The following is a 19,679-nucleotide window of genomic DNA, read 5'->3' as shown; positions in this document are numbered from 1 at the left end:
CCTCTATTATTTAGCATTCCTCTCATTTCTTCTAACTCTTTCAAGATTTGTTTATTTACACCTGAATTTTGATCCATTGGTCTTTTTAATTTCGCCTCCCTTCTTCTGCGTTCATGTCTTTCTTCTCTCGCGAAATTTTGCATTTCTTCTTCATTATCCTCATCTCGTCTTCTTCTGCGAGTCTCTTCTTCATCTCTATCTTGAATTCGCATATGAGTATGTCTCTCATTTTCCCCTTCATGATTGTTCATTTCTTATTAATTCCATTTGCTGTCTTTCAACCATCCTCTGTATTCTATCATACTCTTCATTGATATTACCGTTATTCCGGTTTTGTGTACGCCTTCTTTCTCGATTGTCGTAATTGTTCTGGCGAATTGTCTCCTGAAGCTCTTGTTCTTCCATTTCCGCTCTCAATCTTTCACGTTCGCAAATTAAACGTGCTTGTTCAGCATAATGTCTTTCAATTTCTTCTTCAATCGTCTGTTGATTTCTTTGAGTTTCTCTTTCATGTAAAATTCCCCTTCCTTCCTCTCGATTTCCTTCGCCATCTTGGTCATTTCGTCCCTGACGTTTCCGTTCTCTTGATTTCTACCATTTTTCCTATCATCAAAAGTTTCATTTTGTGGAACGTAACGATCATCAGTTTTTTCTCTATTTTCGCGATATTCTTCATTAGGATTTGATATTTCTTCTTGAATATTGTTTCCAGCATTAATTGTGGGTGAGTTTCGCCTCATTTCTCTTCTAGTCGATCTTAAATATGATTTTGTAATACTTCTCGATCTTCTACTCTGTAGTCTCATATTTTCCATCCTCAATTCGTGATTTTGCCTTGTTAAATTCGCACGTTCTTCTGCCTCAGCTCTTCTTTCTTCGTGTATTCTTCGTCTCAATGTTTCTAACGCTCCAATTTCCTCATATCCATGAATTATTCCTTCATCTGCTTCTTGATTTCTCTCTACCTGTCTATGGTTTCTGGTTTGTTGCTCTTCTTCTACTTCTTCTGCTGAATTTGATTGCCAAGTGTGTATACTCACCCTATCATAATCTGTATTCCTCCCTTGTACTAGTGTTTGTTGAACTGGTGGTTGAATTTGATTTTCTCTATTACTTCTCATTCTAGTAGATTCTTCCATTTCACTTCTTTCCCTTCCAGCAATTCTCTTGCTTCTTCTAACAGTAGTTGGCTGTTCTGATGTATTTCTTCTTCTAGCCATTTCTTCAATGTTAACGAATTTCAAGAAATTATGTAAAATTCTTAATCAATCACTCCAAATCTTCACAAATCTCAATATTAATCTTCAATTTTTTCTAGAATAATCTTCAATGTTCCCTGTTTCTAGCGCCATTATGTAGTTGCAGGAAATCCTACACTACACCCCTCATATGATTTCATTAACACTCGACTCATTTTTATATTAACAATCTTAATTTTATTGATGAATCTTTGAACAATCTTACAAGAAAAGATAAAGGAACCAAGAATAACCACTGCTTTAGATTTTCTCTCTCCTATTTACTTGTTTCTTACTCAAAAAAAGATATCTCCTTTCCTTTACAACTGAACGACTATTTATAGGGAAGTACATAGTGGATGACAGATAACCTGTCCTTTATTTTCGGATATGTCTTGCGACATTTTCGTAACCTTACAAATGTTAATCTTGCAAACTCTCTTATTTTCGTAGAATCATTACATTTTTCTCATGATTTTAGCTGACGTTGTTTATTATGTCACTTTTGAAATCGTTCTGTGACGCTGTTGTGTTGTGTTGTTGATAATTTTGCTGAGGTATTATTGCTGCGAGATTCTGATCCTACACTTATTTAGCCATTTTATGGTAACTAGTGTAACCGATCCTAGTACCCACTTGGAGGTAGAACCGAAACTTTATGTTGAGGTAGAACCGTGAAACCCATTAATGGTGATTTGATAGGATAATCAATCACATAGTTCTTGGAGGTCAGATGAACCAATTCTAAACTTGTTTGGAAGTGTGGAAAATCGGTTCCAAGATTGTAAATATGAAAAAGGATTTACAAACTAAAGATGTCGACATACTTTGAACATGTGCGGTAACTCTTATCTTTTATTGTTCAAAGATATTCCTTAATAGCTAAAGGAGAATCCTGGATCGAAATAAATTGAGAATCTTTTAATTGAGGTTTTTAGTTTTATATGCTTTTAATTTCCAGCAATTAAAATGCATATCTTTAGAAAATGAAAATTAGTAATGTGCATTTACTAGTTGGAGATTTTCTACTGAGATTTCGGTCAATATTTGGACAGAGCATTTCCAGGAATTATGAAAACCGAATTTGGAAATATATTGCATATCTTGAGAATATTTCCGGTTTTGGAAATTCCTTGGTGTCCAAACTTCCTTGTCTATAAATATTGAAGTTTGCATTTCAAGCAAACTAATCCTCAGAGCCAACAAAACTACCTAGTTGTGTTGTTACTGGTGGAGTCGTCTATTCGGAGAGGAAAGTGCCCTAATTAGGAAAAAACTCTTACGACCGATCGTTTTAAAGACTTCTTTGGGATTGGGAAGCTCTACGAGTACCGTTGGTGGGAAACTAGATAATTGCAGTTTATTATTAGTTTTTCGATTGATTTGATTGACTAACGGTTGTTGAACTTTTATTGCACCTAGTTTGTTTATGATTGAGAATCTTCTCTTCTGATATAAGATTCACTCAGACTAGGTCGAAGTGTCGACGGGGATCTTTAGAATGTTTGTAGATCTAAAGACGTCTTGTGATAATCCATCGTTAATAGACTCCGTTCTGTGTGTGATTGATTACAAGAGATTCAAGTTGTTTGTGTGCAGGTGTTTATTGAAGATCAAAGAAGATTTGAAGACAAAGAAGATATTTGGGTTCATAATCTTTGGTATGCACAAAACTTGTTTCGGTTGGAAAAGGATCCAACTATAATCGGTTTATCTTTGTGACAGATTGGATTGATTAGTTGAGTAGATCGGCATCAATACAATTCTTTGTGATTCAAAGTATTGATTGCATAATCTTAATAATTACTTTGTTAGTTGTTGAAAAGATAGATCTAAGGACCTGACAAAGGAGTTTATTGGGATAAACGGAAGATCCTTTTGTCAAACTCATATCACGTTCTTTGAAAAGAGTTGTTACCGAACAGATTTTTTGTTCCTTTACTGTTTGGAATACAAACCAAAGGAATTGTTCCAAGTGTGTGACTTATTGCAAGTTGGAGGTACAAGAATACAGACAGAACTAGGTAAACTATAGGTTTAGTTGCTTGGTCTCAGCTATACGAAGTTGGTTTGATTTTGTATAGCGGATTAATCCTGAGAGTATTCAATTCTGAAAAAGGTCCCGGGGTTTTTCTGTATTTGCAGTTTCCTCATTAACAAAATCTTGCTGTCTTTTACTTTTCTATTTCCAAAATTATAATTGTTTTTGTTATAATTAGAAGTAAAATACACAAACGTTAATTCTTATTTACTTGATAGCTATCCTATTGTGTTTGGTTAAGTCCGAACTTATTATCAAGTAAACGTACATTGTTTTTGTATTGTCCCGATCTTGTATCCATAGTCAATCACACAAGTTATCTTGTTGTCGTATTGTCTCGATCTCGTATCCATAGACGATCACACGAAGTGTGAATTGATTAGTTGTATTGTCTCGACTCAGTCCATAGACAATCACTTTCGGAGAAAGGACTTATAGGTGGAAAAGTTTTAGATTGAGGTATATTTGGGTACCCTCGTCTTTTAAATTGGTATTAGAGCAGGCAAACACGAAAAGATCTAACAATTTGTTTTTTGGTGCGATCCGACCTATAAGAAAATGAATATAATGAGTGATTCAATTAACGTAAGTCAAGATGAAAAATCAGCACTTGAGGATAACATCTTCTGTGAATCTACTGAACATGCTGACCCCTATAATGTAGATTCTGGTGATTGGCAAACCTGCCTTGAAAAACAACTTGATGAAATTTCTGAAGATGGTGACTCAGAAATCGATCAAGATGTTGAAGAAGATATGTCATAATTCACTTCTATACTAAGTGCTATCTCTACAAGAAAATTTTCTACCTCAGATGTGATTAAGCTCATTGCTCCTCTTTGTAGAGAAAATAAGAAACTAAGAAAGATTTTATCTGGTTTCTTTTATGGATATCAGAATTCTAGATATCTTATTAAAGACCATAAATATAGCGTACGTTCAAAAACTTTTGAGTTTGAGAATCTCAACAAGAAACATTACTTGTTGAATAATAAACTTGTTGAGACAGAAGCAAGGATTAATTCTCAATAATCAACGAGTAAGGAACAAAATGAATCTGATTCCTTCAAGAAAAATCCTCTTGAGGATCAACTAGCTGAAGCTCTTGAAAGAATCAAGGTCTTAGAAGAGGAAGCTGTAAGGCTAAGAAGACTCAATGATATCACAATCAATTTATCTTCCATGTTGGATGCAGGGAGAAGTCATGGCGACAAACATGGATTAGGATATGATGGAATTGATGCTTCGTCAATCAACAAGGAAGTAAAATTCGTAAAGGATGTTGGCTCTTCCACTCCAGAAAATCCACCTGAACAAGCTTGTACGCCTGAGTCACCCAAGTGCTCAAATGAGATTCTGAAAGAAAACATCTCCGAAAGCAATCAGAGGAAGACTCCAACTAAGGATCAGCATAGTAACCGAACGTCTCATAAAGGTAAAACTAAAAACTTTGCTCCTTTCAATAAGCATTGTTATTATTTTAGAAATAAAGGTCATATGCAAAGGGAGTATACAATTAGAAAGATGCAAAACATGCTATCATTGGTATCTAAAGAGTTGAACAGTTTCATCTCCAAAAACCTCTCAGATCATCATTGTCCTGTGAGACAAACGAATTATTACAAGAATTCAAAATCATATCCTAAAAGAAACATTCTTAAAATGAAAAATAATAGAAAGGGTAACACCTTTATCAATGGGGATATGCGATCTGATGTTTCAAAGTGGAAAGACGCAATGTCGCTAGAGATGAAGAACCTTCATTCAAAGTCCACCTACAAGTGGATACCGAAATCTGAGAAGGTTTCCAAAAGAAAGTCATATAAAACAAATTCTAAGAAAAACAATCTTGTTGTAATCTTAGACAAAGATGACTATGAATGTCTAACGCTTAGACTCAAAAAGGATCAAGAGATATCCAGCGATATCAATGTGCAAACATCTTTCGATGATCTGGTACACTGTAGAAAAACAAAAATGGAGTTAACCAGGACTCTATGACTTCTCAAAACGGGCGATACCTTCTTTGCATGTTTAGAGTAAGTTTTTGTTTCGGTATTTGTTTAGGAAAGCTTTCCTAATTGAGCTGCCACAAAAAAAGGACTATAAATAGGTCCGATTATACTCTTGCGATATCACAATATTGTGATACAATGCTTTCTCCATATGAAGATAGTGAAGAAGACTTAACATAATAAATTTCTAATATAATTAGTTCATGTAGTTCCTTGCCTCGATCGAAAAATCTACATATGATTTGTTTCATTATGAAAGAAAAAGAATGTAATGATGTTGTTTGTAACTTTTGTGTGGAAAAGATTGAAAGAACTCTTGAGTCTAGTTCCACATATTATGAGAAAAGAAAATATGGACTTTGTTCCGAATATTGTTCCTTTCCTATCAAGACATCTCTCCCAACCATTCTTGCTCAAAATATGTTAGAGGGAACAATGGAACTTATTAGAAGAAAAGATCTTCTTTAACATGATATTGCTATAGCAAAGATGAGTATCTCAGGGTATGATTAATCTATTGTTAATCATAGGTGGCCAGAAGACCTTAGAGAATTCGAAAGAAATCTAGAGTACAGTAAAAGGGATCCAACCGAAACCGAGTTACTTCTAAAGGAATTCTCCAGTAAGGCATGCAGAGCAAAAATAAGATTAAATTCTTATTTAAAACAAGGCTACTTTATGTAAAGTCTATTCTGAATAAAACTATCTGAAAATGCGGGGGTACAACAACCACACCCAACAATTCGTTTGGAAATCTGAGAGGACTTACTCCAATACACTTTCTAGAGAATCAACTAGACAGTCAGACTCAATCTAGATTAAAGTATATCAAAGAGTTTAATATCTCTAACTCTTAATTCAATCCGCAATCAGCAAATAGAAATCTGTGAGCCTGATTGAATATAAGAGGAATTACTTAAACGGTACCAAAGACCAACGTTCAAGTGTCAATTAATGTAAATCAACAACCAAAGGTTGGATATTCTAATTGATTGATCTTAACGCACAACCTGTGATATTTCAATTATATAACAAAACATAATGCGGAAAAAAAATAACACAGACACCAAAACTTTGTTAACGAAGAAACCGCAAATGCAGAAAAACCCCGGGACCTAGTCCAGATTGAACACCACACTGTATTAAGCCGCTACAGACGCTATCCTACTACCAATTAACTTCGGACCGGACTGTAGTTGAATGCTAATCAATCTCACACTGATTCAAGGTACAGTTGCGCTCCTTACGTCTCTGATCCCAGCAAGATACTACACACTTGATTTCCTTAGCTGATTTCACCCACAAGTAAGAGTTGCTACGACCCAAAGTCAAAGACTTGATAGACAAATCTGTCTCACACAGAAAAGTCTATATGATTAAATAAATCTGTCTTCCACAGAAATTCCCAAGAGTTTTTGTTCCGTCTTTTGATAAGTCAAGGTGAACCGGAACCAATTGATAAACCAGACTTATATTCCCGAAGAACAACCTAGTATTATCAATCAGCTCATAATAAACTTAATCGATTTCGGAATCACAAACAATGAGACGAAGTTTGTTTGTAATTACTTTTCTATCTTTCCTATCGGAAATATAAAATCTCGAGCCAATTATTTCAATTGCACTCCATACGATAGAAACAGCAAGATCAGATCACGCAACTACAAAAATAATAGTTGGATCTGGCTACACAATCCCAATGAAGTCTTCAAGTCGTTAACCTACGGGGTCTCGAGAAGAAACCTAAGGTTAAAGTAGAATCGACTCTAGTTATGCAGCTAGTAACACACATGAGGTGTGGGGATTACCTTTCCCAGTTGCTAGAGTTCTCCTTTATATAGTTTTCAAATTAGGGTTTGCAATCCAAGTTACCTTGGTAACGTAGCATTCAATATTCACCGTTAGATGAAAAACCTGATTCAACCAAGCTAATATCTTTCAACCGTTAGATCGAACTTAGCTTGTTACACACAAATGAAATGTACCCTCATTTAGGTTTATGTAGTCGTACCTAAACGTGTACACCATGTTGGTTCACAAATAGTTAAACGAGGTTATCCATATGATTACTCTCATATCAACCTTATTCATCTTAACCATAACTAGTTCAAATGATTCTAATGAAACTAGTTAAGAGTTGTTCAATTGTTTAGAAAACACAATTGAAATCAAATCGGTTTGATTCACTTGAATCAATCATGAACATTATAGCCACGGTTTGCAAAGATTTCATTCCTTATGATTTAAATGTTTAAGTTCATGAACTTGACCGATTTGACAAAGTAACCAGTTTAAGTATGCGTTCTTAAGCAACCAGTTTTGAGTTTGTGAAGTTTCCAAACTCAGCAGAAATTTTCGGTTCAAAAACTTCCGCCAGTATGCGTACGGGCATGCATGCTTAAGGTGACTGGTTTGTGAGTTTTGCCAAAACCAAACTCAGCAGAAATTCTCGGTTTGAGAACTTCCGCCAGTATGCGTACGGGTACGCATACTTAACCTGTCTCCTTCACCAAATCCATATACACACATATGCATACTCTTTGTTAGAGCATTACTCGGTCGAACTTGCATGCGTTGCTATCTCAAGCATGTTTGTCAATGTTAGTGATCAAAACTATAAGTCTTGATTTCTAGTCTAATATAGCTAAGTCTCGGACTAGGATAGAAAGTGTAGTTGAGCTCAAGAATTCCATGGAAATCATCATACAAGACGAAGGACTACTCAAGGAATTGGTGGATCTTCATCGACTAAAAGGTATGTAGAGACTTGAACTTATCTATCACTCAAAAGTCTATCTACTCTATCTCCTATTTGAGACAAAAGTCGTTTTTCTATATAGACTTTGATTATACACATTTGGTATTTCTAGCCGAGTTTATCTCTCCTATCTATTTCTCGAAATGTGTGTTGTTAAGATTTTGCTTTAGCCAAGTTCATCTTTACCTAGTGACGAAAGTCATGTTATGTTTCAATCACTTTGAAAATTGCTCTGACAAAAAATGGTTTGTGAATAACAACTATATAACGTCCTCTGAGAATGTTTCAATGATTGAAATAAGAGTTTAGATTATATAACCAATGATGGATATAAGCATTGTGTGGTAACACATATATGTATAAGTCATTTTTCCTTGAACCGAAGTTTGCGAACTTTGTTGATCAAGTGAACCAGAATAGTGGCGTGAGCTAAGTACGCAAACTCAGTCCGCGAACTGGCGGAAGTTCTCGACCCGAGAATATCGGCTGGATTTTGTGAACTCCTTCCGGGAACTTAAGTCCGCGAAATAAGTTTGCAAACTTGAGTTGGTTATATCTAAAAGCGATTGTTTGTGAACTTATTCATATTAACTAAGGAATTCTAAATGCAAACTGTGGCTATATAGTTCATGAACCGATTCGAGTAAATCAAATCGTTTTTGCTTCGATTGTGTCTAGTGTAGTACATAAGATTTCCTTGAAATTGAACAACTCTCTAACTAGTTCATTTGAGTCATTTTAACTAGTTATGGTGAAGAAGAACATGGTTGATATGAAAGTGCTCATATGGCTAACCTTTTGGTTAACTATTGTTGAACCTACAAATATTCATATTTGGGTACGGTTACGTAAACCAAAAATAGTACATTCAATTTGTGTGTAACAAGCTAACTTTTCGATCTAACAGTTGAAAGATATTAGCTTGAATCTAATCAGGTTTTCAGCTAACATTGATTGCAAACCCTGATTTGAAAGACTATATAAGGGAGAACTCTAGCAACTGGGAAACCTAATCCCCACACCTTCCATGTGATACTAGTTGTATTAGCTAGAGTCGATTCTCCTTTAACCTTAGGTTTTCTTCTTAAACCAGGTTAACGACTTAAAAACTTCATTGGGATTGTGAAGCCATGCCGATACTACTTTCTCGTAGTCGTGTGATCTGATCTTGATGATTCTATCGTGTTGAGTACAATCGTAACGATTAGCTTGAGATCTTTATCTCTGATAGGCAAGATATAAATGTAGTCACAAACATCTTCGTCTCATCGTTTGTGATCCCACAATATCTTCTTTCGTCGCGTCAATTAAGATTATTGTGAGGTGATTGATAATACTAGGATATTCTTCGGGAATATAAGTCTGGGTTATCAATTGGTTCCTGTTCACCTTGATTTATCAAAATATGGAACAAAACTTGTAGGTTTATCTGTAGGAGACATATTTATCTATTCTGTAGAATTTTCTGTGTGATACAGATTTGTTTATTAAAGTCTTCGACTTTGGGTAGTAGCAACTCTTAGTTGTGGGTGAGATCAGCTAAGGGAATCAAGTGTGTAGTATCCTGTCGGGATCAGAGACGTAAGGAACGCAACTATACCTTGAATCAGTGTGAGATTGATTGGGGTTCAACTATAGTCCAGACCGAAGTTAGTTTGTAGTAGGCTAGTATCTGTAGCGGCTTAATATTGTGTGGTGTTCAATCTGGACTAGGTCCCGGGATTTTTCTGCATTTGCGGTTTCCTCGTTAACAAAATTCTGGTGTCTGTGTATGCGAAATGATTGTATCAAACAAACCATGTAAGATGTTACTCGACAATTTTCTCATGATATAAGATGAACTTGGTCGAAGCGAAAGCTTACCAACACATATTTCGAGAAATATGTATGCGAGATATACTCAGCTCGAAATATCAAATGTGTATATAGAAAACTATATCGTAACACGACTTATGTCTCAATATAGGAGATAGTAGAAATAGACTTTCCAAGTGATAGATAAGTTCAAGTCTCCACATACCTTTTGTCGAAGAAGTTCCACAAGATCCCCTTAGTAGTTCTCCGTCTTCAAGAGATGAACGTCGAGATATTTAAGCTCAACTGCACTATCTATTTCCTTGTCTGAGACATCTACAAATAGGCTAGAAATCAAGACTTATAGTTTTGATCACTAACACTGATAAACATGCTTGAGATAGCAATGCATGCGAGTTTGACCGAGCAATGCTCTAACAGTCTCCCCCTTTGTCAATTTTTGTGACAAAACTATCAATACATATGGATTACTAAAAAAGATAAAAAATAAGCTTCTTATACACATGCTTGATCTCATTGGCATCTTCAACGCGACTCGAAATCTTCGTCACTTCCAAGTACTCCATGATCCTAAAGGTTGTAAGTTCAGCATCACGGTTATTGAAGATCCATAGCTATAACAATGAGAAAACAAAATATTCTCGATCATTGTTATACAATGTCATAGTATTATTACACAGCATCAAAGTTCAATTGTATCACAACTTTGACAATAAAACTATGGTGATATGCATCACTCCCCCTTAGTCAATACATATCTCATCATGAAAACCACTCCCCCTTACATAATGATCCGTAAACCATATGTATTTGTAGTGTGAACTACACATTAATTCTCTCCCTTTTTGTCAACAAAATTGGAAAAGGTACGAAAATTAGTGGGATCCTAATGAAATTTCCATGGAGATACATCATGACCCAAAGGTGTATTAACATACCAACAAATTTAGATGCAATCATAAATCCGAAGCTAAATTCATTCATCAAGGAGTTAATGAAGATACAAGATAACCCCTAAAAATTCCCCAGCCGCACTCCCCATAAAGATTTGGCAATTAAGCATTGTAGATGGTGGATTTTCGACAAAGGATAAAATCGTAAAACCATAATTGTACATACTCCTGATCCAGCAATCAGATGAGTATTGAGGCTCATGTCTCTCATCGAAGCATGAAAGCTCACGCCTCAAGAACCTCTGACTGAGAATATTGTCTCTCAGAGTATATGTAGATGTGTAGTCTCTCAACTGATGCAACAACATATCTCATGAATACTGAGCAATTTCAGTAATTACTTATATATAGAATCGAACGATTGGACGGCTCCTAGACAACTTGTCTGCTAGTATAGAGCAATAACGTCTTCAGGATGTAACAATGTTTTTCCTGACTATATAAAAGAAATATGACTCTTCAACAAGATCATATTGCTCAATCCTCAAATAATTAATGCTTCTAGACAGCATGGCTGCTAGTATAGAGCCATCAATTAATTATTTCTAATCCTTAAATCCATTCAACGTACGGGCATCTGAGCTGCTATCGAGTAAGCCCCCGACCAAAATGGTGCAAGTGTATTCAGCAATAATGCACTAACGAGCACCTGAATGCACTAACGAGTATTCCAAAATACGAAGGAACAATGAACCTATGCAAAATAGGAAGAACAAAAATAATAATAAAATATTAGCTAAGGCGCTAGTGGACTGGACTCACCGGCCGACCAATCATGCCATGGCCAGTCCCACGCCTAATGCTTTATTTTATCATATTTTATTATTTTTCCTTGATCCCATGAAAATTCCTTCATTTGAACAAAATTCCTTCGTTATAAGGAAACTCCTTAGTTTTATGGTGTTTCCTTCACACCAAGGGAATAATATAAAATTGGGAAAGGTGTCATGGGACTGGGTCCACTAGACGGCCGACTATGCCCTAGTTGTGGTCGGTCCCACACCTCATGATTCCTTATTATTTTATTATTATTACCTTTATCTTATGAAGACTCCTTGATTTCATGATATTTCCTTCAAATCATGAAAATAATATAAAATTAAAGAAAATTCACGGGACCGGGCCACTAGCCGACCGACCATGCCCTAGCCATGGCCGGTCCCACATGCCCCTTATTTTATTATTATTATTATTATTGTTTCCTTCATCTCATGGAAACTCCTTCACTTCAAGGAAACTCCTTAGTTTCAACAAACTCCTTGATTTCATGATATTTCCTTAAAATCATGAAAATAATATAAAATTAGGAAAAGTGCCATGGGACCAGGCTTATTGGTCGGCCGGCTATGCCTTAGCCATAGCCGGTCCCATACTTCATGATTCCTTATTTTATTATTATTATTATTATTTCCTTCATCTTATGAAGTTTCTTCACTTTGAGCAAAAACCTTGATTTCTTCATATTTTCTCAAAATGTTGCTCAAACGCGCATCAGAAAATATCAGAATTCTCAGGACTGAGACACAAACACTTTGGTGACATGAGCATATTACCTTGACCGACCAAGGTTAGATCTTTGGCTTGCAAGAGTCCGGTCCCACACATTTTTATCATTTGACCTAATTTGTTCACATTAGGTTCAAACTCTTCCAAACAGTTTCGAATTTCATAAAACGATCGTCAGTCGGTCCCATGACCAACCAGGCCCGGTTTCATGACCCCTTGGTCGGTCCCTCATCTCTTCATAATTAGGTTTTATCACCTAAGGCTCAGACGAGCATTATTTTAATAAATGATTAAACCAGCATTTAATCATCCTTTCACCAACTGGTCTTCAAGAGACTTTGGTATTTTCTCACTCGAGCATCTGGGTGTTCCATGGTCGACTCATCATCCCATGTAGGGATCCCTCCTTCACTTCGTGGTTGATTTTCAATAAATCATCAATTAATCAGCAATTGATCAAAATTAGGGTTTCGAATCCAAAGCTCTGCAAAACATAATTCTGAGCAGATTCAAACACTAACAATTTTACGTTGATCCCGTGATCAACATTTTAGTTATCATACTCGGTTCAGTTGCCAGTATTTTAAATTAATATTTTATTTGGTTATATTACCAATAATTCATCAAACGAGCAACATTCACTCAGATGAGCAATATTTACTTGGTTCAACTATCAATATTCAACAATTTATCAAATGAAAAATATTTATTCACCATTAACTATCAACATTTATTCGAAAATTATACCTCTGTCTCAACAGACACGTTCAATTCATGAGTCCCAGAACATTTGTTCAGCTTAGCAATACAAAGACTCATCGTCTCCTCAAGTAAGCAACTGACTAACTAAAATCACGAGACATCAATCGTGTCACATGGGGGATATCAACTAGGGTTTTGGTCTGGAGGTCTACATCACGTGTTCATACACGATGAGAATGTGAGCAAGTCGTGGAAGCAGTTAGAGGAGTTAGCAAAGTAGTGGGTAGAAAATCAACCAAGTCTCCGCACGATGAGCAACTAGTTTTAACACGATTTTCACTTCCCCACTATTTGACTCCAACAACTGTCACACTTCATGGGATCAAGGTGTCTACAATTCTTGCAATATAAATAAGTCTCTGAATCATGATTGAAACAACAAACACTCTTTCGTCGAACAGACAACAAGAGAACAAAACTCAGCGTCTGAACAATTACTCTCAACAGAGCAAATTCAATCAATCAGAACTTATCTTATTTTCTTCATACAGAATATACAACACACCTACAATTTCGATCACCATTGATCTCACACATTTCTCAGCTTCCCTCCTACAGATCGACCCATCCTCTCTTGTGACCGAATTGACTCTGGAACGGCCATTATCTTGGTTTAGGCCGGAGTCCTACATATTTATCTCTCGAATTCAAAGCACTCCCTTTTTGCAGTGCATCTGTGTGAGGTTAGAAAGTTTGCTTGGTTCAAGCAGTTTCCTCTGCACAGTCGTCTCCTTAATTCCTTAAAAACCAACAACTCGTTTTTCCCCATCTACAAGCACAAGTTCAAAATGAACTCTCCCCCATAAAATGTCATCCCCGGAGGAACAACAAAGGCGACCTTACTTTCACAAGAAAAGAAGGATTTCTTTTGGACAAACAAATTACATGAAAACATGAATTTGTATCCACAAAATTCAATTGAAATAACCACAAGGAAACCCATAGTTAGTTCAATCAAACAATAACAACCAAATTAACCACAAGAGAATCCATGATTAATTTAATTGGATTACACAAGCAGATTAATCACAAAAAATGATCAATTTAATTGGTCATGCTCGACATAAGCGAACTTACGGAGCAACAACTAAATAACCAAAAGAGAATGATTAATGTTCGACATAGGGAACCTCACAGAGCAACAACTAAGTTAATCATAAGAAAATAATCAACTCAGTCGATTGTGCTCAACATAAGAAACCTTATGGAACAACACAGTATATGCACAAAGATTGTGGATCGGAGATCGACCAAATACTGCGGAATAGACAAGGATTCATTCTATTTTGCATCACTATTTGCACAATGACATATAATAGACTTAATCCTTGTAAACAAAAGTTTTATCCTTTCTTCCATCAAAACATGACATAAAAGGCTTTAACTTTTGTAATGTCAAAAGTTCATTCTATCTTCCATCAATACAATCATATCGACATAATATATATAACTTTTGAACTTTGAACAAGTATGGGACAGTCACAGGTTCACGGACGTAAACAACATATCCCATAACAATTTGCAATATATAAAATCATAAAGATTAAAATTGAAAAAATCATCTTCCAAAAAAATACTTTAGAATTTAAATAAATAAATCTATAAACAATAAAGATGAAAATCGTTGGACATAGCTATGTGTACTCACAATAATGGCTATTCCAAACCCTAGTTATTCTTCCAAAAACATAAAAAGAAGATTTACTAGACATAGTAGAGAAACATTCTAAAACCAATTATCAAGGTAAGAGAAACTACTCGTCATCTTCATCATCGGAGACCATGATGGTGGAGCGAACCTTGTCCATGTCTTCCTTAAGATCGGGAAACTTGGTAGCAATCACCAACAATTGTTCTTGAACACAACTTACTTTGGTATTCAACTTACACACACCCTCGTAAATTTGGCGAAGAAGCTTCAAAGAAGAATCACTCGAGCCATTAGTTGTGTCACATCTTTGTCTTTTGCACGTATTCTCTTTCACCCGGTTGAATATACACGACCTAACAAGATTGGGAAATCCAATGGAGTTTCCAATAGGCTCAATGGAGAAATTGCGAAAAATTCGCTCAATCAAGCAAGGGTAGCCTAACTTCTTGTTGGAAGATGTCATAGCCAACATTTGATAAATAATAAATCCACAAATGTCAAGATATTCGGTGTCCATCACAAGGAAATAGACTAATTCGGCGAACTCACGACTCCAACATGAATTCTCAACCATGGAGGGACAAAGATTAGATATGCCAAGTTTTCCAAAAGACATCAAGGAAAATCTAAGGTGATTAGTAGGAAATTTTCCTTCATTCAAATCAATGTTTTTTCCACAAAGACCTTTTGAGATGGTTTCATATGATGGTCGATCATCACTTGGCCTAGAAAGGCGAAAATTACCCAAAGGAATTTTGATAATTGAAAAAGCGGGGGACTAACAACACAACCCAATATTTAGCTTAGAAATCTGTATGGACTAACTCCAAAACACTTTCTAGAGAATCAACTAGACAGTCAGAATCAATCTAGGTAAAAGTATCTCAAGGAGTTAATATCTCTCTCTTGTTTTGATTTACTCAAGCTAATAGAAATAAGCGAGTCCTAATCAAACACAAGGAATAACTTGGATGGTACCAAAGACCAATGTCCAAGGATCAATCAATGATAATCAAAAACCAAAGGTTGGATTAATCTAATTGATGATCTAAACGCACAACTTGTATTATTTCAATTATAAAGATAAACAATATAATGCGGAAACTGAAATAGCACAGACACCAGAAATTTTGTTAACGAGGAAACCGCAAATGCAGAAAAACCCCGGGACCTAGTCCATATTGAATACACATTGTATTAAGCCGCTAAAGACACTAGCCTACTCCAAGTTAACTTCGGAATAACCTATAGTTGAACCCCGATCAGTCTCCCACTGATCCAAGGTACAGTTGTACTCCTACGCCTCTGATCCCAGCAGGATACTGCGCACTTGATTCCCTTAGATGATCTCACCCACAACTAACAGTTGCTACGACCCAAATCGTAGGCTTTAACAATAAACAAATCTGTCTCACACAGACAAGTCTATCAAAGGATCAATCTGTCTCCCACAGAAAAACCCTAAAGTTTTTGTTCCGTCTTTTGATAATAATCAAAGCGAACAGGAACCAATTGATAATCCGGTCTTATATTCCCGAAGAACATCCTATATTAATCAATCACCTCACAACAATATTAATCGTATGGTAGAGAAACAAGATGTTGCGGAATCACAAACAATAAGACGAAGATGTTTGTGATTACTTTTATATCTTTCTTATCGGAGAAATCAAACAATCTCAAGCCAATCAATATGATTGTACTGTTACGATAGAAGATGTAAGATCATATCACACAACTACGATAAAAGTAGTATTGGTCTGGCCTCACAATCCCAATGAAGTCTTTAAGTCGTTAACCTGATTTTAGAAGAAGAAAACCAAAGGTTAAAGGAGAATCGACTCTAGCACGCAAACTAGTATCACACGCAAGGTGTGGGGATTAGTTTTGCAGAGTTGTTAGATGTCCCCTTATATAACCTTTAAAATCAGGATTTTGCCTTAGTTACAAAACAATCAATATCCACCGTTAGATGAAAACCTGATTTAGATTCAACCTAATATTTCTCAACCGTTAGATCGAAAACTTAGCTTGTTATAGACAAATGAACTACACGCTTCTAGGTTTGTTAACCGTACCCAAACGTTTGCATTGTTGGTTCAACAATAGTTTAACCGAAAGGTTAACCATATGAGCATTTCATACCAACCATGTTCTTCTTCACCATAACTAGTTCAAATGACTCAAACGAACTAGTTAAGAGAGTTGTTCAATTTCAAGTAAATATTATGTAACTACACCAGACACAATTGAAGCAAAGATGATTTGATTCACTCGAATCGGTTCATGAACTTTAATAGCTACGGTTTGCAAAAGCATTCCTTAGTCTTTTAAGATTAAGTTCAGAAATCATCTTTCGATATATAACCTTCTCAAGTTCGCAGACTAGGTTCGCGGACTTAAGACACAGGAAAGAGTTTCCAGCAGAAATTCTCGGGATGAGAACTTCTCCGGTCCGCAGACTGGGTTCGCGGACTTGGCTCACGCAAGTAGTTTGTCAACTCCAGCAGAAATTCTCGGGTTTGAGAACTTCGGCAGTTCGCGGACTGAGTTCGCGGACTTGGCACTTGCCATACTTCCGATTCTCTTGATCAACAAAGTTCGAGAACTTCAGTTCAAGGAATCCATTGGTTATGTAATCTAAACTCTCATTCCACTCATTGAAACATTCTTAGAGGACGTTATATAGTTGTTACACCATTTCTCGTCAAAGCAATTTCCAAAGTGATTGAAACATTCATGACTTTCGTCACTAGGTAAAGATAAACTTGGTCGAAGCGAAAAGCTTACCAACACATATTTTGAGATATAGATAGGCGAGGTATACTCGGCTCGAAATACCAAATGTGTATAATCTAGTCTATATATATAGCATACGACTTTTGTCTCAAAGAGTAGGAGATAGAATAGATAGACTTTTGAGTGACAGATAAGTTCAAGTCTCCACATACCTTTTTGTCGAGAAGTTCCACCGGTTCCTTGAGTAGATCTTCGTCTTGTATGATGAATCGCCATGGAGTCCTTCAGCTCAACTAAACTTACTATCCTAGTCCGATACTTAGTTATAGTAGACTAGAAATCAAGACTTATAGTTTTGATCATTAACATTGACAAACATGCTTGAGATAGCAACGCATGCGAGTTTGACCGAGCAGTGCTCTAACAATCTCCCCCTTTGTCAATTTTAATGACAAAACTGTCAATACATACGGAATACAAAAAAGATAATGAAACTTTAGTATCTCATATTCCACATGTCTAATCTTCAACATTCCTCGAAATCTTCGTCACTTCCAAGTACTCCAATGATCCCAAAGGTTGTAAGTTTAGCATCACCGTTGTTGAAGATCCGTAGCTATAACAATGAGAAAGCATCGGTCTCGATCATTGTTATACAATGTCATAGTATTATTATACAGTGTCAAAGTTCAATTGTATCATAACTTCAACAATAATACTATGGTGATATGTATCACTCCCCCTTAGTCAATACTCCATCTCACATGAAAACCACTCCCCCTTACACAGTGATCCGAAAACCATATGTATTTGTAGTGTGAACTACATATTAATTCTCCCCCTTTTTATCAATAAAATTGGAAAAGGTACAAGAACGGGATCATAATGAAATTTCCGTAAGAGACATTTCATGACTGAGAGAAAGAAACACACATCATCTTATTTAGATGCAATCATATAACCGAAGCTAACAACATTCATCAAGGAGTTTTAAAGATACAAGATAACCCCTCTAAAATTCCACAACCGCACACCCCTCAAGATATGACCATTAAGTACAAGTTCAAAAGAACTCTCCCCCATTAGATGTCATTCCTGAAAGAACAACAACGAGCGGCCTTAATTTCAAGAAAAACGAAGGATTTTTATTGGACACCAAAACCATGAGAATGATTTTTATATCCAAAACTCAATCAAATTATTCATAAGTAAACACATGAATAATTTAATCGGAATACATAATCAAACTAACCACACAAGTGACCAATTTAATTGATTGTGCTCAACATAAGTAAACTTACGCTAAGATAACCATACAAGAGAGTGATTGGCTTAATCGTTCATATACTCAACATAAGAGAACTTATGGAGTAATAATTAAGTAACCAAACAAGATGATTAATTCAGTTCTAAATGCTCAACATAAAGTATCTCACGGAACAACCAACAAAGCTAATAAAAAATAATCAACTTGGTTGTATCGTGCTCAACATAAGATACATTACAGAGCCTCACTGTAGTACAAAAAGGATGGATCAATGAAGATAAATACCGTGGAATACACAAGGATTCATTATTTTGCACTAGCATATACAATATAAATAATCCTTGGATACAAAATATTTTAACCTATCTTCCGTCAAAGATTGACAATATAGGCTTAACTTTTGTATATGTCAAAAGTCTATTCATTCCTAAACCAATAAACGAATACCGATCATGAACGACTTTACTTTTGACAAAATATGGGACAACATAGTTTACGGACGCAAACACCAATATCCCATAACAAGTTGCAATATAACAAATCATAAAGATTAAATACTGCAAAAGCATCATCCTCCAAAAAGTTTTAGAATTTAAACCAAAAAATCTAAAAACATGAAGATGAAAACGTTGGACATAGCTATGTGTAAGTACAATAATGGATATTCCAAACTCTAGTTATCCTTCTCAAAAATAAGAATAAATTCTCATAAGAAGTTTCCTAGGCATCAAGACAAACTCGTAATGCACATATAAGATGATTTGTCCTTAGAGGGTAGAACCAATCTTTTTCGCCCGTATTTACACTAAGAATATCTATCAAAGGCGTATAAAAATATTTCCTTAACAAAGAAGAACATACAAAGTCATTAACGACCATGCACCATAGTTCACAAAGGATGATTGTGAACATTCAAGAATCCCATAGTAATGCT

The sequence above is a fragment of the Papaver somniferum genome, chromosome 1 (genome assembly GCF_003573695.1).
Source record: "Papaver somniferum cultivar HN1 chromosome 1, ASM357369v1, whole genome shotgun sequence".
Classification (NCBI taxonomy): Eukaryota; Viridiplantae; Streptophyta; class Magnoliopsida; order Ranunculales; family Papaveraceae; genus Papaver; species Papaver somniferum.
The sequence above is the reverse complement of the archived record's forward strand: the minus strand, read 5'-3'. Positions refer to the sequence as shown.